Here is a 27,545-nt window from a genome sequence, read left to right on the forward strand (position 1 = left end):
TGTAGGAGAACAATGGGAAAGGGATTTGGGATTTTCCCTAGCAAGAAAAACTTGAGCAGTAGGACAGGAAGAGCAGAGGGTAGGACAGGAGCGAATCTCAAAAAGTCTGGATGTAAGGGACTTCTGCCCACTTCTCTGTCCAGTGACAGAAATTGTCCAAATCAGTGAGGATTTGAAAATCAAAAGTTCCTTCTGGGGGCCATTTTGATCCATTGTCTAAGTCCTACTGGAGCCGGGCCACAGTGGAGTAAAAGACCAGCCACTTATGGTGTAGGTCTTGAGTGAGTTCTAATTTGGCAAAATTGGAATATAGACAACCCAAAGGTGTTTTGGGTCTAAGAAGGACTCAGTGTTTCCCATGACCTTCCGGGCACTCTTGGGGGTGAGTGGGAGCAGAAAAAGGTGTCCCAAATTTTGATCACACTCACCCAAGGAATGGATAAGGGCTGGGGGTGGTTGAGACATCCCTTCAGTCCATCGGGGGCCTAAATGGATCGAAATGGCTCACATGAGGACTGAGGCCTCTCCACTGTTCCTGGGGCCTTGAACAAAATGGGTGGGTGTCTATGGCAAGTGCGTGGATAGACCCACCCCCCCCCCAGGACAGAGAGGGGTTGGAAGGTCAGGGAAACAAGGGAACTTATGCCACTCCTGTCGACCTGGATGAAGGGAGAGGGAAAGAAAGAGCAGCTATGGAATTTCCTGTTTCATTTGAAGGAGAGGGTGGTCTCCACCCCAGATGTAAGGTATGGGGAAGGCCCAAAAAGCCCTCTCAGGTTTTGGCACCAGATGTAAGGTCAGGCACCAGTGACCAAAAGGAGGCAGATTAAAAGGCTGCTGAATGAGGCTTTATTGAGATCTGATTTCGGGTGAGACCCCCCCCCAGTCCAACAGTGCGGGTCAGGGGAGTTGCGTGCAGGCTCATCCGGATTGGAATTTTTATTGGGCTTAGGGCAGGAGAGGAGGGCTTGGGACAGGAAAGGGAGGTTTTTAGAGTCCCTTGTCCTACTGGGGTTGGTCAGGGCAGCTTGCTGAGATCCAGGATTGGTCAGGAGACCCCACTGATTGACAGGTGGTTCTCTCAGCACCTGACTGGTGCTTCTGTCACGTGTGGGTTGCCTGGTGTTTGTTCCCTTAGCCTTCTCAAACCGACCTAACACTGAGAGGGCAGATATGACAGTATATGGATTCAGCTTGATGTGATGGCAGCCATCTTGATTTGTAACCACCATGATTGCCCCAGAGTTATCCTAGTCAGTTTTTCTGCATGGTTTCCCAGAAAACTGGACAAAACAATTCAAGTGGCATGTGGAGCTTTATAACCATAATCTGGCTTTATGCATGTTCCTCTTAGATATTAGTTAGAGATAAACCAGGTACCTTCCAGCCAGGATGAAGTCACCAGCTACCTGCTCCTCCTTCTGACCCAAGTTATTGGAATTCAACTGGTTTTGCTGTCACCCACGACAAATCTTCCATCAGTAAGTCCCCCAATAAATCATGCTCTGTGAAATCCGGATCTGCATGTCTCTTTCTTGGGTCTCAAGCACCTTAGAACTGGTCCTCCTACTCTGAGGTCCAGTTGTTCTGGAACAGGCTGAAAAGAAGGAAACCATGATATCAGGCCTGCCAAACCACAATCCTCCTGGACTAGTTGGTCTGGACATCACCTTATAGGAAGTGTAACATTTAACCAGCTGTGGCTATCGGTTCCTACTTCTATCAACCAGTTACTCACAGACTCTTTTCCTTGGGAACAAATAAAACAACTTGACCTCTCTTCTCCTAGGAACAGAGGGCTGCCACAGTCTGGCTGGGCACAATTCAGGAGCCACTTACCAAAAGAAATGAACTTTATTTTTAGAACACACATGACACATGAGCTCTTCAGGAAAACCTTCAGAGCCCAACTGCCACCACCGGCTTCCCACAAGCCTCTCAACCTCCCCCACTCCTCCTGCTCTTGAGGCAGATTGGCTGGGTCACGTAGGCGGAGCCAAAAAGTCCCCCAATGAGCAGCTCCATGGTCTGAAAGGGCAGGGAAACAGCCCAATGAGCATCACCGTAGAGGAGCCAATCAGTTGGCAGCTAGAAGTTTGCTGGGGCCGCTGTGAGCCAATCATCAGATGGCAGCTGGAAGTTTGCTGGCAGCTGGAAGTTTGCTGTGGCCCCTTTCGGCTGTGGCTCTCAACATCTCCCCCTCTCTGTTTAAACAACAAGCATGTGGCTTAGGGACCGTGCCTGCCTTAGGTTGTCCAATACTACATATGGTCCTTACCCATCGTCGGATGAGCTGACCTCAAGGCATCAGCCTCCTGTCCTAGGTTGGTACCATTGCAATTGGATCTTACTGGTCATTGACTACCGGTCCAGCATACAGCCACACCTGTGGATAGGTCTTTGTACCAGCGGGGGGGGGGGGGGGTGAGGTTCTTTGCCTCACCTCTGTTGGCCCCCAAATTTTAGCTGAACAACCATCACAAGCAGAAGGGAGGAGGATACACCAAGCCAATTCACGGCTCCTTTTGGAAAAATTGTACCACCGATGACACCATCAGCAAAAATACCCCAACACTACCACAAGTCGCTGCGCCAACAGATAGTTCACAATGCATACAAGTGATATATAGTCCAGGCAAGTTCTGCAAGCAGTTCAGTGATGGCTATTGCAGAAGCTGTAGATTGGTTTTATCTTTGTCTTCACCGGCACTGGGATGAAGATAGGAATTCTGGCAATAATGGCTAAAGAAAAAAATTATGTAACATTCCAGAAGGCACTAAAAGAAAACAATTTTCTGAACAATTTACATTATCTTGAACAGAATTATTAAATATAATGAAAAGGAAAGGTGAAAGTAAACAAACAGATCTGTTAACCTCCTTTTTTGTTCACATATTAAAACAATCCTCAACAGCTGTTTACCCAATTTAAATTAAATCATTTAAATCACGTGAATAAAAAAAATATTTGGATCCATTTTTTCATGAGTGCTCATCATATATGATATATGGACATACGTACATACAAACATACAATATAAAACACAAGTGTGCACACAACACATAACATAATAGTAAAGGCCTTATAACTTTTTACAGGTGAAATCTCCATTGCAATGTTTAAAAACTCTATAGTCAAAAAAATAGAACTGATCAGCAAAACATTAACCTAGGTCTGTTTGAGCTCAAAAAACAAAATAGAACTTCATGATGTGGGAAAGGGTAATAATAAAATAGATATTGAAAAAAAGCATCCTGGTTCTGTCGCAGATGTAAGGATAGCCAAACTGGAGTTTTGGATATCAGCTGTTATGGATTTGAGCCAAATCATCTTCTTTTTGGTCTGTAGAAATCGCTTTAGTTAATCTCTCTGGAATCCAAATCAGCTGCTGTTCTCCCTGTGGAAACACATAAACAGACCCCTGACTCCGGACAATCACTGGGTCAGGACCTTAGTTCATCTCTCTGGAATCCAAATCGGCTGCTGTTCTCCCTGTGGAAACACACAAACAGACCCCCGACTCCAGACAATTACTGGGTCAGGACTTTTCCATTGTCCTGTTAGAATATCCTTCCAAAGTACCTTGGACTTACGTACATTTTTTGGACACATATGCCTTTCCGCAGCACTAAGCCCTGATGAATCCAAATTTAAAAAGTTTAGGGTAAAAAGTGTTATTTTAAGTTTATCTTTGGGGAATATATACCCCTTCCCAATTCCTTCTTTTTTGCTTTAATAAGTACATTTTAATAGTTTGATGAGCTCTTTCAACTATGCCTTGGCCCTGTGGATTGTATGGGATTCCTGTTATATGAGTAATGCCAAATGATGAGCAAAATTGTTTAAAAGAGGTAGAAGTAAAACCAGGGGCATAATCTGTTTTTAACTGTTTTGGAACGCCCACAGTGGAAAGATTTTGTAAGCAATGAGCTATAATATCTTTAGTTTTTTCTCCGGCATGAAGGGAACCCATCAAAAATCCAGAAGAAGTATCAACTGTAACATGCAAATATTTTAATTTTCCAAATTCTGGCAAGTGTGTGACGTCCATCTGCCAAATATGGTTAGGTATCAGTCCTCTAGGATTGACTCCAAGATTAACTTGTGGTAAAAAGGTCACACAATTTTGACATTGTTTTATTATTTGTCTAGCTTGTTCCTTAGTTATTTTAAAACGCTTTTGTAAAGTATTAGCATTGACATGGAACTTTTTATGAAAATGTGTAGCTTCTTCTAGTGTAGAGAAAATATGTTATGTTATGTGTAGTTTTATCTGCTAAATCATTGCCCAAACTAAGGGCTCCAGGCAATCCTGTATGTACCCTGATATGTCCTATAAAGAATGTATCTTTTCTATCCCAGATTAGACTTTGTATAGTGGAAAGCAAAGAGAAAACAGTAGAGGAAGGGGAAATCCTACCAGCATCTTCAAGGGATACTATAGCATTATATTGGAAAATAAATTAAATACAGAATCTTTAAACATCACAAAAGCTTGTAATACTGCATTAAGCTCTACCTTTTGAGCTGATTGTTTGGGTACTAAAAATGTAAAAGTTTGATCAGGTGTAACTATTGCTGCTGTACCATTATTTGACCCATCAGTGAATATATTTGGAGCATTCATGATAGGTGTTTTTCTTGTCATTTTTGGAAAAAACTACAGGATGAGAAGACCAAAAAGACAATAAAGGATTAGATGGTAAGTGGTTATCAAATGAAACATTAGATTTGCACATGATTATTGCCCAAGTATTTAACTCATTAGCTAACTCATCAATTTGATTCATAGTATATGGAGTAATAATTTTATTGGGAGAAATTCCAAACACTCCCTTTGCTGCTTTTATTCCTTTGAGTATTAATTGTCCTACAGCCTCAGGATACCTAGTAAGAATAGTGTTAGGAGAATAAGATAAATGTATCCATAATAATGGACCTTCTTGCCAAAATACTCCTGTAGGAATATTTTTTGTTGGTAGTACAATAAATAATAAAGGCAAACTTATATCAATTCTATCCAAATGCATATTTTCCATATATGTTTCAATGATTTTTAATGCCTTTCTTGCTTCAGGCATTAACATTCGGGGTGCATTTGGATCTGATGGACCTTTTAGGTTATCAAATAAAGGTCCCAACTCTCCTGTTGGTATACCTAGATAAGGCCTTATCCAATTTATGTCTCCTAATAACTTTTGAAAGTCATTAAGTGATTTGAGTTGATCTACTCGTATTTGAATTTTTGGTGGACAGACCATGGTTGAGGATAATAGAACTCCTAAATAATTAATTGGAAAATTTAATTGTACTTTATCTATTGCTATCTCTAGATTATAATTTTTTAATAAGTTTGTAAGTGTGGCATAACATTCTAGCAATGTGTTTTTATCTTTGTGTGGTAATAATACATCATCCATATAGCGAAATATTTGTAGTTCAGGATTTTGATTTCTAAGTGGCTGGATTACTTTGTTAATATAAATTTGACACATAGTTGGGCTGTTAGCCATCCCTTGAGGGAGTACTTTCCATTCATATCTCTGATCAGGACCTTCATGATTCAGTGCAGGGATAGTAAATGCAAAACGTGGACTATCCTCAGGATGAATTGGAATTGAAAAAAAACAATCTTTAATATCTATAACTAAAAACAACCTTTAATATCTATACCAGGTTTTTGGCAAAGCAGACAATTGAGGAATCCCCGATTGAGCAGGTCCCATAATAACCATTTCATTATTAATGGCTCTTAAATCTTGCAGTAATCTCCATTTACCAGATTTCTTTTTGATGACAAAAATGGGAGTATTATGGGGAGATACAGAAGGTTGTATATGTCCTTCCGCTAATTGTTGTTTGACCAGGTCATGGAATGCTTGTATCTTTTCTTTAGTCAGGGGCCACTGAAGAACCCATACTGGTCTTTCTGATTTCCAAGTAATTTTTATTGTCTCAGTGGCCCTTTCTGAAAATCCAACCCATATCTGTCTGTTCCTTGATCTATTTGTATTGGTGCTGCTATACCTTGTTTTTGTTTTTCTAATCTTTTTCCTTTCCTAAAACCTTGTCTAGTCATAATAGTGGGTGCATTTTGGTTGATGTTATTTGTTACTGTCAAACCTAATTGATCTAGGACATCTCATCCCCATAAATTTACAGGAAGATGATCCAATACATATGGCTGTATAGTTCCTTCACATCCTTCAGGATCCTTCCAATCTAATACCATTGCACTTCTATGGGGATTAGTCGCCACTCCTAGGCCTCAAAGCGTTTGAGTGGCTTGTTGTAATGGCCAATGTTTTGGCCATTCTTGACGAGAGATGATGCTAAGGTCTGCACCTGTATCCAGTAGCCCATTAAATTCATGTCCTTGAATATTTAGTTTTAGCATGGGGCGAGAATCTAAATTTAAAGAAAGCATAGCCCAATCTACACCTGTGGAGCCTAATCCCTTGGAACCTCTTTCTACAGCACGACTGGAAAATTTATCATGTAGGCTGGGTATTATTAGTAACTGTGGTGTTCTATCTCCTGGTGAAATTACTGATATACCCTTTGGAGAACTGGCTATAATTTTTATTTCACCTTCATAGTCGGGATCAATTACCCCAGGACTTATCATAAGTCCTTTTAGAGTAGAAGAGCTGCGTCCCAATAATAAGCCTACTGTTCCTTTGGGAAGAGGTCCTTTTACCCCTGAGGGAATGATTTGAACTCCCATTTCTGGAGTTAGTACTGCTCTGGCAGAGGCGCAGATGTCCAACCCTGCGCTCCCTCTGGTTTGTCTGATGAGGGATCTGATGGACAATGTGTCCTGGGCACTACCCTGATGGGGTTGCTGGGTTCCTCCAGTGCTCCGTATATTTGTGGTTTTGGGCCCCGGAGCATTGGGCCCCCCTGTCCGTTTTTTGGCAATGGAGCCCGATGCCTTTCTCCACGATATCGTGGATAAACACCTGGTCCTTGTTCGTTTTTTGATAATGGAGTACCCTCTATGTGGTTTGAGAATGGCATTCATTAGCCCAATGTCTCCCTCTACGGCATCGTGGGCAAATACCCGATATTCTACTCCTTTGATACCTAGTTTTGTGAAACCCTCCTCCTATGGGGCAATTCCTTTTAAAATGTCCTGTTTGTTCACAATTGTAGCATGTTCTTGGCCTGGCATCTAAAGCCTGTTTTACTGCAGCTGCCACAATTTGCCCTTGTTCATTAATGTCTCTGGCATCTAAAGCCTGTTTTACTGCAGCTGCCATGACTTGTTCTTGTTCATTAATGTCTCTACATAATTTATATGTGTTTAAATCTTCATGTTTCCATGGTCTAATGATATCTCTGCACCAACGATTTGCTTGGTCATAAGCCAGTTGTTTTATTAATGGCATTGCTTGTTCTGTATTCCCCAAAACTCTGGTAGCTGTTTGAATAAGCCTATCTATAAATTCAGCGTAAGATTCATTAGCTCATTGCATTACCTTAGATAATTGACCTTGTAAACCTCCATGTCCTTGTAAAGTCTTCCATGCCTTAACTGCATCTACAGCAATTTGTGCGTGTACACCAGGATCATATGCAATTTGTTGCTGTTGATCCTCATAAGGTCCCTTTCCTAACAACATATCTAGATTTCTCTGAGGATAACCAGCTGCTGCATTTCGCCTAGCCATCTCCTTGCAAAATTCCTCTCTGTCTGACTAGCTTGAGAGGCCTTCTCTTTTACTTGAATTTTTTCCTCTGTCTGACTAGTTCGAGAGACCTTCTCTTTTAATTGAATATTTCTACTATATAATTTATATAAATTTATTTATATATATTATATATATAATATAATTTATATATATTATATATATATTTATAATTTATTATAAATTTATATATAATTTATATAAATTATATATATTTATATATAATTTATATATAATTATATAATTTAATTGAATATTTCTACTATAATACAACCCAAGAAGATAACGCCAAACAAAACTGAGCCAGAATGAAACAAAAGTGGAACAACAGAAAATCATTATAATAGCTTTTCTATCCTCCTGAAATGTCCATCCGTCCTTTCTCCCTATCTGTTCCTCAGATGTGAGCGGTTTTTCTTCCATCTTACACATCTCCAGGGACAGGCAACTTAAAACAAAAGTGAAGCAAAACAAAAGAGGAATCTTAAAATGGCTACCCATCCTCTCGCCCAGCCCTCAGGGGCGAGTAGTTTACCTTATCACTTACCCTCAGTCGCTCCCCGTGTGAGCCACCAAATGCCACAGTCTGGCTGGGCACAATCAGGAGCCACTTGTCAAAAGAACCTAACTTTATTTTTAGAACCACACACGCCAAACAAAACAGCTCCTCAGGAAAAACCCTCAGAGCCCCAACTGCCACCACCAGCTTCCCACAAGCCTCTCTCTCAACCACAAGCCTCCACACCTCCCACCATCCTCCTGCTCTTGAGGCAGATTGGCTGGGTCGTGTGGGCGGAGCCAAAAAAGTCCCCCAATGAGCAGTTCCATGGTCTGAAAGGGCAGGGAAACAGCCCAATGAGCATCACCACAGAGGAGACAATCAGCTAGATGTTGCTGGGGCTGCTGTGAGCCAATCATCAGCTGGCAGTCTGAAAGGGCGAGGAAACAGCTCAATGAGCATCTCCAATGAGCATCACCGCAGAGGAGCCAATCAGCTAGATGTTGCTGGGGCTGCTGTGAGCCAATCATCAGCCGGCAGCTGGAAGTTTGCTGGCAGCTGGAAGTTTGCTGGGGCCCCTTCGGCTGTGGCTCTCAACACAAGTGACCAGTGGATCTGATGCTAACCAACACCCACTTTTATTACCTCTCCTTTCCTATTTCATTCACTATTCTTGAGTACTATATGTGATTCCTAACAAGTTGTATTTCTACTCCACTGCGTTTAAAAAAAAATGGTGTAACTCACCAATCACTTTTAAAACCCACCAAGATTCTGCAATTGAAATTTGAGAAGAGTAAAGTACAAAGTGTCCCTCAACAATTAGGGAATCCATACTCCCAAGTTCAGAGAAGCATTTCAAGAATCCCAAAGTCTTGGGACTGGGGTTTTGACTCAGCAGTAGGGCACTTGCCTCATGCATGTAGGGCAATGGGTTCAATCCTCAGCACCACATAAAAACAAATAAATAAACAATATAAAGGTATTGTGTCCATTTACAACTAAAAAAATTTGTAAAAAATCCCAAAGTCTTAAATATTTGCAAACAATGTACTCCAGAGGGTTGACTTTTCAGTACTCAGGACACTGGTCCTCACCCACAGAGAGCAGGTTTCTGAAGTTCTCCAGCATTACTTCTTGGTACAGCTTCCTATGGGCAGAGTCCAGTAACCCCAGCTCCTCCTCACTGAAGACCACAGCCACGTCCTTGACGTTCACAGCCTCCTGCAACAGAGAACACACAAAACCCACATCCACTGGGAGAGGGGCACACTGAGCAGGTATGAGGACAAGTGGAAAGATGTTCTCAATTTTTTTTTTGTGATGCTGAGAATAAAACACAGGGCCTTGTGCATGTGAGGCAAGCACTCTACCAACTGAGCTACATCCCCAGCCTAAAGATGTTCTCAATTTTGATGACTCTGACAACTTTAAATTGCTTCTTCCCCTTCTCTATCCTGAATGCTGATTCCATACACTGGTTTTCTACAAACACAGCAAAAGCATGCAACTAAAGGCAGGTGTTTTGCACACACCAATAATTCCGGCTACTCAGAAGGCTATCCCTTGAAATCTGAGGTAGGAGGATGGCAAGTTGGAGGCCAGCCTCAGAAACTTAGCAAGTCCTTGTCTCAAAAAAGTAAAAGGGCTGGGGTGTGGCTCACCCTGGGTTAAATCCCAGCATAAGGGTTTGTGGGAAGTTCTTGCAAACTAAAAAATAACCCCTTTATATTTAATGTGGTGCCATTTGGGAATATTCCAACAGTAAGTGCCCTAAAACTGTAACTGGTGAATCATGGGATATACATATTTTTTTAATTTGACTGATACAATTTGAACACCCAAAAATATAAAATCTGAAAAGCTGCAAAACCTAAAACATTTTTAGCACTGACATGATGCCACAAGTGGAAAATTCTGCACCATGAAATTCTTTTCGTGCATAAAATTATTTAAAATATGGTATAAAATTACCTTCAGGCTATGTGTATAAGTGTATAAGAAACAAATGAATTCTGTATGAGCACCTTGCCAGGGTAATTTTTCCTGTGAAGGAGGAGATAAGCAGCCTGAGAAAATAAAGTCTGAAGTAATTAATGAAGAAATAAAAGACAGTCAGAATTATTGTTTTAAGAGAGTGTCTGATAGGTTCTTCCAGTCCTGGTAGGAGCTGAAACAGAAGACGTAAAAAAAACTGCTCTGATTCTTTATTTAAGGGAGAACATCAAAGGCAGGGATAAGGTTTCAGGGGAGGAGTCTTGCTTCATGATGTCTTGCAGTCAACAGGTTGATTGGCATCTTGGCAGGCCACACCCATCTCAGAGAGGCTGTGTGGCTACAGCAGATCACCCCGTCTCTGGTACTGTGTGGAACCTGGCAGAGCTAAATAGAAATTCACATGTATCTGGGCAGTCTTAACCAGCGGAATTGCTGCTGGAAGTTTCCAGACACCAGGGGTACCATGCCAGTTTAGTCCACACATAGTCCACAGATGGCTCTCGACAATTGTGTGATTAGACTTGGGTCCCATCCACAAGATATTTCATTATGTGACTATTACAAAATCCCCCAAAAATCTAAAATCAAAACCACTCCTGGTGCCAAGCGTTTTGGATAAGGGACACACCTGTGCTGACAAACTATCTTAGAAGTGTCAGGTCAGTTTGGTCCCAGGGGTCTGACCACTTTCCCCTCCTTTCTCAAACATCAACTGAACCTGTGCACTCCTGTTCTGTCACAGTCTAACAAGCACATAGGCCTTCTATGCCCTTCCTGGTACTTGGTGAAGTATTTTAAGCCAAATTTTTAAGAAAATTCACATGTTGTAATATTTAAGACAGCTGCAGAGGCTATAATCATAGAAACAATGAATAAAAGAAAAGTAGCCACTCCAAGGATCATGAGACCAAGAGCTCACTTGGTCTGTTTAACTGGCATGCACCTGTTGTAAAGCGAGAACACCAACTTCAGCCTACCACCTTTCTGAAATGTTAGCTGGCAACAGGACAAAGCCTCCTTTGAGGTGAAGGATGAATGTCCTTTTCCTCTATTATAACTAGTGATACAATTGGTTAAGTTGCATTATTTACAGACTACAAGATATTTATCATCCTTTCTGTTAACACTCACATTTCCAATAAACAAAGCATAAGGAGATTAAACATATGCCTGTAGGTCATACAGGAACTTCCTTATAATTCCTGCCTACAAAATCAGGCATAGGTCTGTCAGTTGTGCAAAGATTCTGGGGCAGCAATTAGGCACCAAACATCCTTCTAGATGCCACCTTGCTGAAGGTAAGAATATTACCAATAAAACCTCCAGGTGTCATGGCATCCTTGCATAATTGTCTTTGTCAATTCTGGGAGACCAGTCTAAAATTTTGTTGTACTGGCAAGGCATTTGCACAATTCATCCATTTAGGAAAGGTGCCAAATTCTATTGTAGAATGATTAGGGCAATAATACATTGATGGATATTCTATGTAAATAACTGACCTGTCTGGGAAAATTTCATCTCAATACTCTTTCTATTTTGAAAACTATCCAGGTATATAAGTATAGTCTTAAATTCTAAGTACCAGCATGATTGCTGGTTTAGGTTCCCCATGTTCTGTCTTTTCCTCAAAAGATACCCTTAGCCAGCCAGCATTCTTACCATGGGATCAACATATAGGTAGCTGACCATTATAGTCAATATCATTAAATCTAGGTGGATTTTCCAGTCCGCATTGTAAAGTACATTAAGGGCGGAATGGGAATGGATTCGGGAATGGATCCACAGAAGTCTCTTCATAGATTTTTCTTACCTGGCAGCTTGTGAATCTTACATGGCTGTGAAATCTGTGGGTGGAGGTTTACCCTCCTGTGTCAGGTTTTTCAGCCATTCCCATGATGACAGGTTTAGATTCTATCCCTTGAAATCTGATTTAACTTACTGAGCCATGTTCAGCAGAAATTTATCACAAATTAAGAAAAAATTTTTGAAATATTTTCTAAGATATAGTACATACATGTAAGGTACTGTTTCCCCCCCCCTTTTATTATTTGTTAAAATTTAATAAAAGTTTGGCATAGTATCATAGTATCATTGGTTTTAAGTCATAGACAAAGTTTAGTATAGTACAAGTATTTAATAATAAGAAAAGATTTATTATCTTTAATTGGTCATGAAACTTGACAAAAATTACTTATTAGCTATGTTAAGGTCGACATTATTGAGTTGGAAAGGGACTATGGTAAATAGAAACAATTTTTACTAAATGTATGATTTGATTTTGACTTTAACAGAATTACAAAATGAAGTATATAATAAGTTGTATATAACAATTTGTATTTTGAATTTAGCTCTAGATTAACTTACATAATTATCTTAATTTGAAATGAGTTGAGAGACAGAGTTAACTTAAGAGAGGTAGCCTTTACTAGGAGCATGAGAGATATATATATATAGACATCTCTCTAGAATAGGAAGTACATGTTTAATAAGCATAGGAAAGATATTTTGTTTTTTACCACTAATTAAAAATGAAATAGAAAAATGAATAGCCCTATATTTACCAATTTATGAAAAACTGTTAGTATCATTAGTAAACCTAATGTTTATTTAAGTATGGGGAATCAGTACTTCAACAGTGGATGGGTAAAAAATAAGTGAACAGTATTGTTTAGGACAGTGGTCTCATTTAGAGTTCATATAACATAGAGTTATCAATGACATCTTAAAGGACTTACGTCAAAATAATTTTTATGTATAAAGAAACAGTTGTATGGACATCTTCAATAACTTGATGAAGCAAGATTAGCTTTAATAATTATGTGGAACTTATGACGTTACTTTGTGAAAAAATTACTTCCAGGTCCGTGGGGTCTTTTCACTGCCAGCCACACCACGCAGAGGGATCCCAATTCCAACACCCATTGTGGGATGTGGGTGGTAGTTGGCTCCTGGACAGGCACTACTCATCATGTGTATTCAAGGTACATAGTGGGTCTGGTTTTCTCTCACAGGAAAATTGCACTTATATTTTTCAGAGTGTTGTGGATTGGTTTTTGAAAGTAGAGAGAAAAGTTAGTTAGTTGTTAAGCATGGGGAATTCTGTGTTTTCAGAAAGGGAGATCTATTTTGCAATTCTGATGATGATAATTAAACAAAGAGTAAAAGATATAAAAAGAGCCCAGCTCGATCAGTTTTTAGAAATGATTAGGGACATTTGTCCATGGTTTTGTGAGGAGGAATCGCTTGATTTGTATTCTTGGGAAAGGCTTGGTAGAAAATTATTTGAAGGTTGCATTTCAGCTGACCTGTCTAAAAGTATGATCAAAAATGTACAAAAAAATTGGACTGCAGGGCTGTCTTAGCGGTAGCACACTTGTCTGGCATGTGTGAGGCACTGGGTTCAATTCTCAGCACCATGTATAAATAAATAAAATAAAGATCAACAACTAAGAAAAAAATTTTGACTGCAATAGAGATGTGTTTATATTCAGACCAAGATTTTGGTTAGTGGTCTTCAAAAGACTTACTTGCGGGTCTTAGAGATGCAGTCAAAGCCTCAAACCTGGTAGGCAGCCTTTCCCAGCTCTGAGGATTTCTCTGTCTGCAGGTAACCTGACACATCAAAGGCAGGAAGAAAGATTAAGGGTAGAACAAAACCAGGCTGGATTTGTAACTCCTGAAACTCAGAGAGAAAGCCTCCAAGCAGAATCTAAGCCTGTTCCATTCTTATCAGGTTAAAGTCAAGAAATCCAGCTGCTGGGGCATGAGTCTTTGCTCCAGACCAGTGCTAGGCAGGGAAATGCCCCAGGTCAAATTTCATTAGGAAGGGAGATGCAAGATGATGGGGGAGGAACCGTGCTGGGGGATTTGGAGGAGGATTCACAGTCAGAGGAGGAATCTGGGTTGGAAATAGGCCTCCAGAATTTACATTTAAGTGGTCCTGCTCCATCAATCCGGATCTCCCCTCTCTCTTCAGGAAGGTTGAGGCTTAATCTCTTCAACATGGCCCTTACAAATCTTTCTCCCCTCCAACTTAGTCTCAGAACTGCAATACAAGAGGGAGAAGATATTTTAGAATTAAATTCGTTCCAATTTTTGAACAGATAAATGAGCAAAACCAACATGTGCGAGTTCATGCTGCTGTTCCTTTTTAAAATGTTAAAAGAGTTGAAATTTGCTTGCTCCACATATGGAGCAAACTTAACTTTTGTTCAAAGCCTCATAGAATCCATCTGTAGTGAGGCTCTGCCACCTCATGACTGGGTCATACTAGCTAAAGTGTGTCTTTCTGGAGGTGATTATTTACTGTGGAGATCTGATTGGATAGATCTTTGCTCTAAGCAGTCAGAAACTAACAAAAAACATGGGATTGACATTATGGTAGAGATGTTGACTGGGTCAGAACAATTTACTGATTTGGAACAGCAGTTAAAGTATGATTTACAAGTTTATAATCAGATTAGGGCATGTCCCAGAAGGGCATGGAGGGAATTGCCTAATAAAGGAGGGAAAAAAAGTAGGTTTCAGTCAAATCCAACAGGGACCACAGGAAAGTTTTTGGATTTTGTGGGGCATTTGTGCCAGGCTACAAGCTGCATGGTAGGGGATACAAATGTCTCCAAGGTGTTGATTAAAAATCTAGCTTATGAAAATGTTAATAAAGTCTGTCAAGAAATAATTCAGCCACATTTTAAGAAAGGAATTGTGTCCAAGTTTATCCATCCGTCTTTGTTCCAATGTAGGTCCAATGCATTTGCAAGGTCTAACTATTGCTACCACATTAAAGCAGGCTCTGCAAACTCTGTCAAAGAAAAGAAATTACCAAAGGCACTGTTGTAATTACCAAAGGCACTGTTTTAATTGCTGGCACTGTTTTAATTGCTGTAAAGTCAGGCACATGGCAAGGGATTGTAGATTGCCACAAAGGCAAGGAAATTCACCGGATTTTTGGCTGCCCTATTAGAGGGGCAACTACAAGGCATGGGGAGGCCACACCCATAAATGGCCAGCCTCTGATTATGCTGTAGGGAAACTGGAAGTGGGACCACCCCGGCCCCACCAAACAGTAGAGGGCAGAGCCAAAGGCTCCAGATCATGCTCATCAACTCTAGCCCAGCTTCCTTATGTGCAGGCCCAATCTTACAATTCATCAGAGACAGTTTAAGTTCATAGGCCGGAGCTTGGAGCTCTGACCAGCCCTGGAATTCAAAATAAATCCTTAAGGGATTTATGGGTCATTGCCATAAATTGATAGGTTTAATATTGGGAAGAAGCAGCCTAACTCAAAAAGGAATTCAAGTGTTACCTGGTGTTATTGATACAAATTTTAATGGGGAAATAAAGATTATGGTTCAAGCAAATTGCATCATTCAGTTTTCTCCAAGGATATAATTGCACAGATAATTTTTCTGCCTTGCTGATCCGCAGGGAAAGGCTTAGCGGATGGTCTGGGTGGAATCCCGGCTTCCAGGTCCCCCGGCCAGGCCTATTTGGCTCAATTGATCAAGCAAGAGCACCATCTATTGGATCGTAAAATCAACCAAATAATTTTAGAGGCATACGAGATACAGGAGCAGATAAATTAGTTATTTCCAGCAGAAATTTGCCCCAAAACTGTCTTTGCATACTGCCCCTGCCTGCTTAGAAAGGACTGGTCAAATCTCTTAGCCTTCTCAGAGCCCAGTCCTCCAATGGGAAGATACGGATGGCAATGCAGGACTTTTTAAAACTTATGTCCTCAATACTTTGCCAGTAAATTTATGGTGGTGAGCTATTCTATGTAACCTAGGTGTGTTATTAATAACTCCTGATTCTATGGTGTCACCTCAGATGTTTAATCAAGGTTCTATTTCTCCTAAAGGATTAAAAGGGAATCAGCAAGAGGGTATTTACCTATGACTCAATTTAATTCACCCAATCAAAGTTCTTAATGAGGGAGCTGACTTCCTCCCCAGCCCGGAAAACAGCAGAAAAAAATGATCTAGCTAACAGAAAAGCCCATCGGGGTTAACTGGCCCTTAACAGGGGAGAGACTTTGAATAGCCAATATTTTAGTCCAAGAACAACCTCAAGCTGGCCTTAGAGCCTACTTTTAGTTGCTGGAATACAGCAGTTTTTGTAGTTAAGAAAAAAATCTGGCAAATGGAGACTATTACAAAATCTTAGAGCAATTAATCACATTATAGAACCCATGGGAGCTTTACAGCCTGGGCTTCCTTCTCCTACAGCCATCCCTTTTGATTATCTTTCAATGGTAATAGGTTTAAGATTGTTTTTTCACTACCCCACTGCATCCAGATGATTGTCAGAGATTTGTTTTTACCATTCCGGCTATAAGTTTCAAAGAACCAGTTAAAAGACATTGCTGGAGGGCTGGGGTTGTGGCTCAGTGGTAGAATGATTGTCTAGCATGTACAATGCACTGGGTTTAATTCTCAGCATTGCGTATAAATAAGTAAATAAAATGAGTGTCCATGAACAACTAATAAAAATATATTTTTTAAAAAGATATTGCTGCTGGGCTGGGGATGTGGCTCAAGCGGTAGCGCGCTCGCCTGGCATGCGTGCGGCCTGGGTTCGATCCTCAGCACCACATACAAACAAAGATGTTGTGTCCGCCCAAAACTAAAAAATAAATATTAAAAAAAATTTAAAAAAAAATAAAATAAAAAGATATTGCTGGACAGTTTTGCCTCAAAGTATGTGTAACAGCCCAATGCTTTGTCAGAACTTTGTAGCTCAGGCTAGTGCTCCTGTAAGAAAAGAATTCCCCGATGTATATATTATCCATTACATGGATGATATTCTTTTGGATCATGCTAGTCCAGATGTAATTTTGAAAATTTTTGCTCAATTAGAAAATTCACTTACTGCAATTGGTTTATGCATGGCACCTGAAAAGGTACAAAAGACCTCTCCTTCTTAATATTTAGGTAATGTAATTGAAGGACACATAATTTGTCCACAAAATCTACAAATAAGAGTTAATGGTTTACATACTCTTAATGACTTTCAAAAGTTACTAGGATGTCTCGAGCCATCCATGGGCGGTATGTGTGAGCTATGCGCATTGTAGATAAATGAGGGCACAGGTCTGGGGTGCTCACTGATTGGGCTGTGTGATGCAAGTGCGCCTTCTCCTCTCACTCTGCCTGTGATCCCACACAGCACCTGAAATGGGTGTGGCTTGCCAAAATGTCAATTTGCTGACCACAAGATATCACAAAGCAAGACTCCACCTTTGAAACCTTATTCCCTGCCTTATTTGGTGTAGAATATTCTATTGAAATCCTTTATTGTCTTTTCCCTATAAATAAAGCAATTCAGGTGCACTTGCTCTCTTGCCTTCCAACATGGAAGAGGACCCTTAAGATCACAGAGCAGTCCCACCCTCAATATGAAAATTACTTCTGTGTCCTGTGCTTTTTTTTGCCATTTTCTTAGTTTAATGTTGCCACCAAGCTCTTTTAAACCCAGCCCATCTCGTCAGCATGGGACACTGGTGAGACTAGGTGATATCAATTGCCTGAGACCAAGTTTAAAACTAACCACTGCAGATTTGAGTCCTCTGATTGAGATCTTCAATGGGATCCTTCTCCAACTTCTCCTCATCAACTTACAGCAAAAGCAAGGATTGCCTTTTAAAAGGTTGAATCTGCTGTTAAGACTGCACATCTTACCAGAATTAATCCACAGGAGCCTATATACTTGCTAGCATTTCCCACTGTTCATACTCCTACAGGAGGAATATGGCAATCATTGGGAATTATTGAATGGCTCCACCTAGATCATTCTCCTCAAAAGTCATTGACACTATTCCATGACTTTATTGCTGTTAGTTATTAAAGGAAGAACATGAGTTGTGCAGACAGTTGGGTCAGAACCCAATCACACTGGCCCCTGGGACTCAAAGCCATATGTTAGAACAGTTATTAAAATGGGACTGTCTCATAACAAGCCAGTCATTTCCACAGAACATCCGCCAATACCTCACTGTCCTAACCTTTGTGCAATGGAATTTGGCACTTTTCCTAAATGGATGGATTGTGCAAATGCCTTGGAGTACAACATAAAGTTTCTAGAAATAGTGGGTACATTTTAGACTGGTCTCTTAGAAATGACAAAGACAATTATGTAAGAATCCATGAACCCTGAAGTCTTTGTTGGTAATATCCTAACCTTCAGTGAAGGCTGCTTCTAGAAGGATGTTTGGCGCTTAATTACAGCCTCAGATTTCCTGCACTATTCCTGATTTCATAGGCAGGAACTGTACGGAGGGTTCCTGCTATGGCCTGCAAGCCTGTGTTCAATCTCCTTATGCTCTAATTATTGGAAATGTGAGAATTTAGAGAAAGGATGATGAATATCTTATAGCTTGTAAAAAGTGCAATTTAACTAATTGCATTACTAGATATAACAGAGGGAAAGGAACACTGATCCTTCACCAGCCCTCTTTTGTCTTATTACCAGCCAACATTTTAGAACAATGGTATGCTGATGCTGGTGCCCAGGTTTTACAACAGATGCATGCTCAGTTAACCAGACCTAAGTGAGCTCTTGGTCTCATAATCCTTGGAGTGTCTGTTTTAATTTCATTCATTGCTTCTATGGTTACAGCCTCTGTGGGTATATCTCAAAACATTCAACATGCAAATGTTCTTACAATGTGGCTCAAAATACTTCCAAAGCCCTCCATAATCAGATAATATTGATGAAAAGATTGAAACTAAATTGAATGCTCTAGAAGCCACTGTCATAAATATTGGTAATGAGCTTTCTGTTCTCAAGTTTAGGAAAGGCTTAAGTGCCATGCTGATTATAAATGTATCTGTGTTACTGCAGCCAAGTACAATACTTCCCAATGGGATTGGAAAAAGGTTAAAAACCATCTAACGAGTATTTGGTAGAGCAATAATAATAGCTAGCCTGGATCTTTTGGAGTTACATCACCATATCCAGGATATTCAAAAAAGTAAAACTGATCTTTTGGATCCTACCTCTCTAGCTGACCATATACTTCAAGAATTAAATGGCTTTAATCCTGGAAACATGCTTAAACATTATCCATGGTATATTATTGCAATGTTATCTATGCTATTAGTTCTCTTTTGTATTGTGATGATAGGATGTTGTGCCCTCAGAACAAGAATCCAGGAACTTGAGATAATGGCTCATCATTTACTCTTCCAAAGTAAAAAGGGGGAATATGTGGGTAGCTGCCCATGAGCTGTTTAGAATTCTCTCTCAGCCTTGAGCCAAGGGGGTGTTGGTCTGCCATTGCACGCTGTGGGCTGCATGATACAGGTGGCCTCCACCTTCACTCAGCAAAGAAATAAGTCTGTTTTCTCATAGCTCTGGACCTGGGCATTACCCATTGGGGCTAGGTCAGCCCATCCCTGCCTTATTTGAAAAACATTTATCAAAAATTCTTTGTTAATTTCCCTATAAATAAAGGGATTTTGGGTGCACACTCTCTCTTGCTCTCTTGCCTTCCAGTGTGACAGCAGGACTCTTAAGATTGCAGAGACATCTTACCCCCGCTTTGTGAAAAAATTACTTTTGTGTCTGTGTGGTCTTTTTACCACCAGCCCACACCATGCAGAGGGATCCTGATTCCATCACCCAAGTGGGATGTGGGTGATACACGTGACATGAAAATACAACCATTTGCACATTGACACTTTTACATGGAACAATTTAAGTTGCAAAAAGCCTTGCTCTTCAAAAGAATCATGTTTATTCTTCAAAAGGATAAACTGCTACATACTTATAATATATAATACAATTCAGGAATGAGAACAATTGATACATGCAATGACACTGTACTAAGTAAAGAACATCAGACAAAAACACGACTGTATTGCACAATTCCACTAAGTATGTCAAGTTTGATAACAAGGAAATATACATGATGATGTATCAGAGCAGGGGTAGCCTCTGGGGAGTAAGAAAGTGCCTGTAATGAGACTCAAATGAAGTTTTTATTTTTAAATTTTTTAAATTTGTCTATGGGCCTTTATTGTTATTTATTTATATGTGGCGCTGAGAATCAAACCCAGTGCCTCACACATGCTAGGTAAGTGCTCTACCACTGAGCTACAACTCTAGCCCTCGAAGGAAGTTTTGGGGGGAAAGACAGATGTCTGTATCTTGTTTTGGGTGATGGTCTAATGCAATAACACAGCTGTCAAACGGGTGTATGATTGTCACTTTCTTATGATCTGTGTGACTTTTGTAATTATATTTCATTTCAAAGAATCCCATGTGAAATTCTTACAAATCAAAAACAAATTTATTTAGATGCATGCAGTGTATGTTTGTTGGTAGTCTCTGAAAGATTACATTAAAAATGGAAAATTTTGGAGACAGGTACATAAAAAATGCTGGATCATAACAAACTCAAGTGATGCTATTTAAAAAAAATTGAAAACTACATACACTAACTTAATTACATAAAATATATTTTTAAAAGCATACATATACAAAACATACAAGATCTATAAAGGTATGCAAATAGTATGGAGAATAGAGATGATTTGTAACTAATATAGTAATGTGTATTTCCCCCTATTTTTTGATATCTATGAGTTTCTGCACTATTATTTGCAGAATAAAGATGATGATAAAACAATTAAAACTAAAAAGTAAACAAAAGCTAAATACAAAAATTTAAAGAATTGACCCCCCAGAAAAACCCAAGTAACTGGAAGGTCACAAATATATCTTCCTCCTTTGTCTTTCCCAAGGAAGAAAAAAAAGACGTTTCATCTTTGAGAAGAGAGATGTCATTTTAAGAGATGAAAATCCCAACTCCACTCACCTGAAACTTGGTCATCTTCTCCTGCTCCTTCTGGGGAAGGGCAGAGTCCTGGGAAGTCAGAACTGGGAAAGAGGAAAGAAGCCATGAGACAGGCCCCAATCCATTTGCTGCTCTGTGGGAATTTCTAAATGGAGAGTAGCACATACCACTGGCCCCGCATCCTGGGGCCCTTGCACGATGAACAATCTACTCTACTCTCAGCAGCAAGCCTCCCTGGACAGTCCTTGTGGCTCTCAAGGTTTTTGCCATTCTCTCCCTGGGTGTTGTTGGAAACAAAAGATAGCGGAATGTACCAAACTCTGGAGCCAAAGGATCTGTAGTAAAATCTTGGCGCTGCTGATTTGGTCAAGATAATTACCTCCCTTTCCCCCAAACTTGTAACCTGTAAAACTGAGAAAAATAGTACTTCCCTCACGGGATTTGAGTATGAGTAGATGGAAAAGTTTACACCTGATTTTCTTGCTACTGCAGCACAGCAGCAGTGTGCATCCTAAAACTGTCCCTGAGAATGTCTCTTGTCATGTCCAATGAAGGAGTCTATCATCACACCCAGATTTCATAGACTGTACAATGCTGTGTCCTCTGAAATTCCTTTAGTCTTTGCCTTCAGTCTGTGAGTCCCATTGGCTATGTTACTTAGTACTGTGTTGTTGTGTAGTAATATTTAATTGACATCAGTTTGTGGTTTTATAAAAGGTACAAATACTTCTCAATTTTCTTTGTGTAGTTAGGATGGTATCAGTGGTACAGCCTCTTCCTCCTACACTCTCTGTGATCAAGAAAAACTACAACTAGGACTGTTGATTTTTTTTCATTTTAAACAAATGTTCAGCAGTCACTTTTTAAAACTGTACAGCAGTTACTTTTTTAAAAAAGCATTCTTTTTTTAGTGTTATTTATTTATTTTTATGTGGTGCTGAGGATCAAACCCAGTTCCTCACACAAGCTAGGAAGTGCTCTACCACTGAGCCACCACACCAGCTCCAGCAGTCTCATTTAAATGAACAGTACTGTAGGAGTAATGACAGATCCTAAGTGACAGAGGTGCTTTCGGTGTTTGGGTGTTCAGTGAGCTGATCAGCAGCCTTGGCTATGCAAATCCATGACACAGGGTCTGAGTTGCTGCCAGAGGCTGGGGGCAGGTAGTAAAGCATAAGACCTGTAAGTTTTGGGTTTTTTTTTTTTTTTTTTTTGGTGTGATGAAAGTATTCTGGAAACGGGTAGTGGTGATGGTTGAACAACCTAGTGAACACTAAATTTCACACTTTAAAGAAGTGGATTATATGTGTGTGAATTACAACTTGATTTTTAAAATAGGAGAAAAAAATCTTGTCTCAGTGCCTGCCATAGTATACAAACTCTCAAGAAGGGATGTTCCCATTTAATGGATGAGGAAACTGAGGAGTGGTGCGATTACCTCACCCAGGGTGACAGAGCTGGTGAGGAGAGACTGCATCTGAATCCAGCTGACTTCATTTTCCTCTCTAATCTTTAAGTCTGAAGAGATGACTGGGGTGTCTTTCAGATCAGAAAAAGGGGAGCTGGAGGACATGGACTCTGCTGAGAGATGCTGAAGCCAGATCATCAGAATCCTAACACTGACCCCTGACTCACTAGCTCTTTGTGACTCTTTCCATCACCACATCTACAAAACGGGCATGGCGACAAAGTCAACTTCAGAAAGTTGTTAAGATGCACTCAATACAGGAGAATGGATGTTGTTCCTGGGTCTTTCTGCTTCAAGCAGCGGCACACTAGTAGGCACAAAAGCAATGTGGCCACTTCTCAAAAGCTTGGGGAAACTATCCCATCATAACATCCAGTTCCCTTTGTCCTGGCCCTCATTCATCTGCACCTTCCTGCTTTGCTTGGTAGCAGGGTTTTGAAGGAGACCTGACATCACACAGCAGTTATGAGAGAAAAGCAAGAGGGCCTGGCTCCATCCTGTGCTGAGAGCCACGGCGGAGTCTGTATGGCCCCTGGCATTTTGCCAACAGTATTGATTGACAGGCGAGGCATTACTATCTGCCTCTGCCGCAACTTTTGAGTTCTCGCACTATTTTGGAGTTCTCGTGGGGATTTCCGGGGATTCCCCGAGAGTTCCCATTGGTTGGGGAAGTGCAGGAGGAGGGATTTCCGGGAGAGATATTTCCGGCTGGGGGTTCCTGGACAAGCAGCGCGGTGTTCGGGAGGATTCCCCGGGAGCTGTGTGAAGTGTTTTCCTGCAGTTCAAAAATAAAGTTTGTTCCTGCTTCAGTGGCTCGTGATTTGTGCCCAGCCAGACTGCGGCAATCCTGCTCATGGCAAGCTGCAGGGGCACTTTCCCAGGCCCAGGTTCCCAGCCCTTGCTCATTCCTGGGTTGCCAGGTTCTCTCCTGTCCCTGTTCCCACCACTCTTCCTCCCCAGAGAACCACTTCCCTTTCTTATCCTGTAATTCTGCTGAGAAGTCTTCAGAGGAGTTGGGGAAATGATGAGATTAAGCATCTGTTTTTGCCTGTGAAACATGGAACACCTAGGTACCTTTTTGTCCCCAGCAACTAAAATGTCGCAAGTTCTCAAAACACAGGGAATCCAAGAACGACTGAAGACACACACTCAGACATGGACAGTATAAACTCATCTGTGAGGTTTCTTGAAGCTGTAAAACTCTGAGGTTGTCCCTAACTGGGAGGAGGGGAGGATGGACTGTATCATCTCATTTCTTCCTTTGGCTTTTAAAATTTTATTTTTTTTGCCTGAGTAACATCAAGGTCATCCTTAAAAATGAAGTGGTTCATAAAAGGGTCAATCATGGGCTTTGGATGATGTAAACCCTATCAGTTTTAACAACACCATCAGATAGTTTCATAATCTTCTCAAAGTGTTCTTCTCTGGACATGATTTATATAATTTTAACACTCCCCCCCACACACACACCATTTTCCTTCTTCTCCCATTCACTTTATATATTTAGCACTCTCACTCTCTAACATACCAATGCACATTTTATTTATTTTCAGTCTATCCCCACTTTGGGACTGGAAGCCTCCTTGTTTTGTTCACTGCTTTTTATCCAGTGTAGAGCATTCGTTAATGCAGCAGGCAGGCAATATATGAGATGCTGAAAAAAATGAATGATTGCATGAAAAGGTGATCAAGATACATTTTACATTAATTGAGCACCTTATTACTGCTGACCAGGTTTATTCGTTTCTTCATTCAATAAATCTTCAATTCTGTGTATTAAAGACAGCAGTGAAGAAAGTCCCTGTGCCCATGAAATGGATACTACAGTGGGGAGACAAGTAATAATAACAACCAACAGATCAGGATGAAGGGTGTCAGGGAGAAAAAGATGGGGACATGCCATTTCAGATGGCTTTACTTCTAGTGATGGCTGAGTGACATTCTGTAGATGAATTATCCTCTTGGGCCTCCTCTGTGGCTCAGGAATAATAACGGAGTAGAAATGGCATGCAACCTCTCACATTGGATGGTGTCGCCAAGGGGTCACACCCTTCAACTATCCGCAGTCCTTTTTGAGAAGTGGGGGCCGAGGAAGGAAAGGAGGATGGAATATGAGATTGTGTCCCTGGTCCAGGATAACTCCCAGTGAGCGACCCCAGGCATGCGACAGAAGGGGGACACAGGCCAGGGGTCATTAGGCTCAAAGCCGGACCAAAGGCGCTGCGGAGGGAGCTCAGCACCCGAGGGCTTCTCGGGAATTGGCCGCCGGCAGCAGCCGTGCCAGGATGGTTCTGATAACCCTCCCAGCCCCTACTAGGTCGGCTACAAATAAACCCCTGTGCAGAGGGGAAACGGCGTCGTTGGGTAACTACTAAGATTACACGGCCAGAGAGCTGCAGAGCGTGTGGAAAGCGGGGGAAACAGGAGACCCGAGAGCGGGGGAGACCTCAAAGCAGTGATGCGCGACCGGGGCCCGCCCCCGACTCAGGGACGTGCAAAAACCCTACAAGCGAGGGAGACGCAGACCGTCGCCTCTGCCGCCAAGGCTTATTTTCCCCCAGAGTTAGGGCCAACACCTCCGTATTCCACCCGCAACCCAGGAAAGACCTGAGCAGACGCAAAGGATACTCACCTCCCAGTGGGCATTGATGATGCCCTCCTGAGGCGGAAGTGCTCAGGCCTGGACTCGGCTCCCGGACTACACTTCCCAGAATTCCTGGGAGGAACACGGGCAGTAGTCCCCGCGCTATGCGGAAGTGGCTGACCACCTGGAGCTTCTGGACCACACTTCCCAGAATCGCCAGCAAAGTAGCTCTTATGCAAGGTTGTCACTTTTATTTCTAAAAATATGTAAGTGCGTTTGGTTCACAGCGTCCTCAGCGCTTTAACTTTTCGTCCTTTCACTTTTCCATACCTCCCTTCCCCAGCTCAAAACTGTTTTCATCTACAACCAGCCGCTCTAGAAATCATAAATACAGAATATTTTTCTATAAGTTAGTTGAACTCAATGAACAATTACTTTTCAGAAAGTAGGACTGGTGGGTTTTTATTTGTTGGGGATTTGGAGATTCAACCCAAGGGTTGGCCCATGCTAGACAAACGTCCTAACATGACTTTTGTCTCAAAAACCAACCAACAAACAAAACCCCCAGAAATCTTGTTTTTGTCTTGTTTGCCAGCATCCACAAAAAAGTGTCAGGGTAATTTGTTAGGTTGCAAGTTATGCAAAATCCTGGAATCTTCAATGTAAGGTTTAAAGTCTTCATTAGATTTGATGGGCTAGAAATATCTGAAAAAAAAAGACCCATAACTTATCTGTTGATTTAGTGTTTTCTGCATTAACAAGTAATCTTCATATACATTTTAAATGGTTGTGCCATATACTTTTTAATGTTTCTTTACTGCACTAGCTAGTATCTCTCATTTATCAGTGAATCCATTTATTAGCAGTTCTTACTTGTAAATTTTAAGGAATATTCCAGGCATCACATCTATGCATTCATAACTTTAAAAAAATTTTTTTTAATTTGATGGACTTTGTTTTTATGTGGTCCTGAGAATCGAACCGAGTGCTTCCATACATGCTAGGTGAGTGCTCTACCACTGAGCCACAACCCCAGCCTTCATAAATTTTTTAATAAAAGAATCTCTATACTGTAAGGGACAACTCGACTTAGGCAATGCCATTTGGAAACATAGCCTCCATTTTAGAACTGTCACCTAGATCACTCTGATGCAGAACAATGGTCAGCATGACCTAATCCCAGACAATACCCTGTTCCCTGTTATCTTGAACTGAAATCTTGAGAAACATTTTGTTCTACATGGAACAGCAGTGACCATGAAGAATGGCATGATGACCCCAAGAATCCTTCTCTGACAACCCCCTAGCAACAGCTAAACTGCAAAAATTTCCCCCACCCTCTCACTCCCCTAGGCTGTAAGCAGAAGACAGGCTCCAATCTCGGCTGGGACACCTTTCCCCAGGTTTATCCCAAATAAGCCTGTTACTGTTAAGGCGCTTCTCCTCTTTATTTCCTTCATTAAGTTCTTTCTTCACATATACCTATATCATACTTTTAAAAGTTAGCAGTATTTCTTTAATATCAAGTAATGCTCAGTCCAGAATACCATTTATCCTGTTGTTCCAAAGATCCTGTAATGGTTGTTTTGGTTGAATTAAAATCCAAACAAGTTCCACCCACTGAATTTGTTATGCCTCCTAAATCTGTTTAAATCACAATGGTCCTCTGTTTTGTCAGTTATTTGTTGGGGAAATCAGATCATTTGTGCTGTGACATATGCCATCTTATGGATCATTCCTTCTTGTATTGCTGAACTTGTTCTATTTCCATACTTTCTGTATTCCAATGGAATACACATCCAAAGTATAATAACAAAAGCAGTATATTGATAAAAAAATACTGGAAAATGATTAATCAATGGAAATTGGGAAACAAGACACATCTATGCATTTGATTTTTTTTTCATACCAGGGATTGAACCCAGGTGTGCTTAACCACTGAGCCATAGGCTTAGTCCTTTTATTTTTGAGACAATGTCTCACTAAGTTGCTTTAAGTTGCTGACGCTGGCCTTGAACTTGCAATCCTCTTGTCTCAGCCTCAAGAGCCACTGGGATTACAGGTGTGAGCCACCATGCCCGGCTGCATTTATGATTTTTTAAAGTAACAATGCAATCAGTGGGGAAGGAACTTCTCAATAACTGATATAGGAATGGTAGTCATATGGAGATAAAAATTATGTGAGGTAATAATACTTTCCTTTGATGATTCCATGAGTTGATTTTAATTAGCACCTATAAGACAAAGGGAAAGAAAGAGGGAGGGTGAAAGCAGCCAGTTAAAATTAAAGGTAAATTCTGAGTTTCAAGGAAAAGTGGTGCAGTGATAATGATGTGGATACTCTGGAATTCTATTCACACTATTAACAATCACATTACAATTTTATCAGGGCTCGGGGTGGGTTCAATTGAAGCAGCAATGCTAGAGAAGCCACAAGAGCAGCTAGCTGCCCCACTTCCTAGCCAGAGTGACTTTTAGGAAAAAATGGATCAACCAACTTTTATTT

At 40.8% G+C, this 27,545-nt stretch overlaps 1 long non-coding RNA gene across 3 annotated transcripts; it reads right to left on the bottom strand.

The window, feature by feature from the left end:
* Positions 1–1,871: 1,871 nt before the first annotated feature.
* LOC124100189 (uncharacterized) lies at positions 1,872–27,260 on the bottom strand. 3 transcript variants are annotated; one of them, XR_006854186.2, is made up of 5 exons: positions 25,088–27,260; positions 21,009–24,109; positions 13,717–13,801; positions 9,289–9,415; positions 1,872–3,398 (listed from the first exon to the last, which is right to left on the bottom strand). It is a non-coding gene; the product is annotated as an uncharacterized LOC124100189 (long non-coding RNA). The 3 variants fall into 3 exon arrangements; XR_006854185.2 differs by having other exon boundaries at positions 21,009–24,523; XR_009227915.1 differs by lacking the exon at positions 13,717–13,801 and having other exon boundaries at positions 21,009–27,260.
* Positions 27,261–27,545: the final 285 nt, after the last annotated feature.

The sequence above is a fragment of the Marmota monax genome, unplaced genomic scaffold, assembly GCF_021218885.2.
Source record: "Marmota monax isolate L192 unplaced genomic scaffold, Marmota_monax_Labrador192_F-V1.1 WCK01_AAM20220418_F8-fsc00149, whole genome shotgun sequence".
Taxonomy (NCBI): Eukaryota; Metazoa; Chordata; class Mammalia; order Rodentia; family Sciuridae; genus Marmota; species Marmota monax.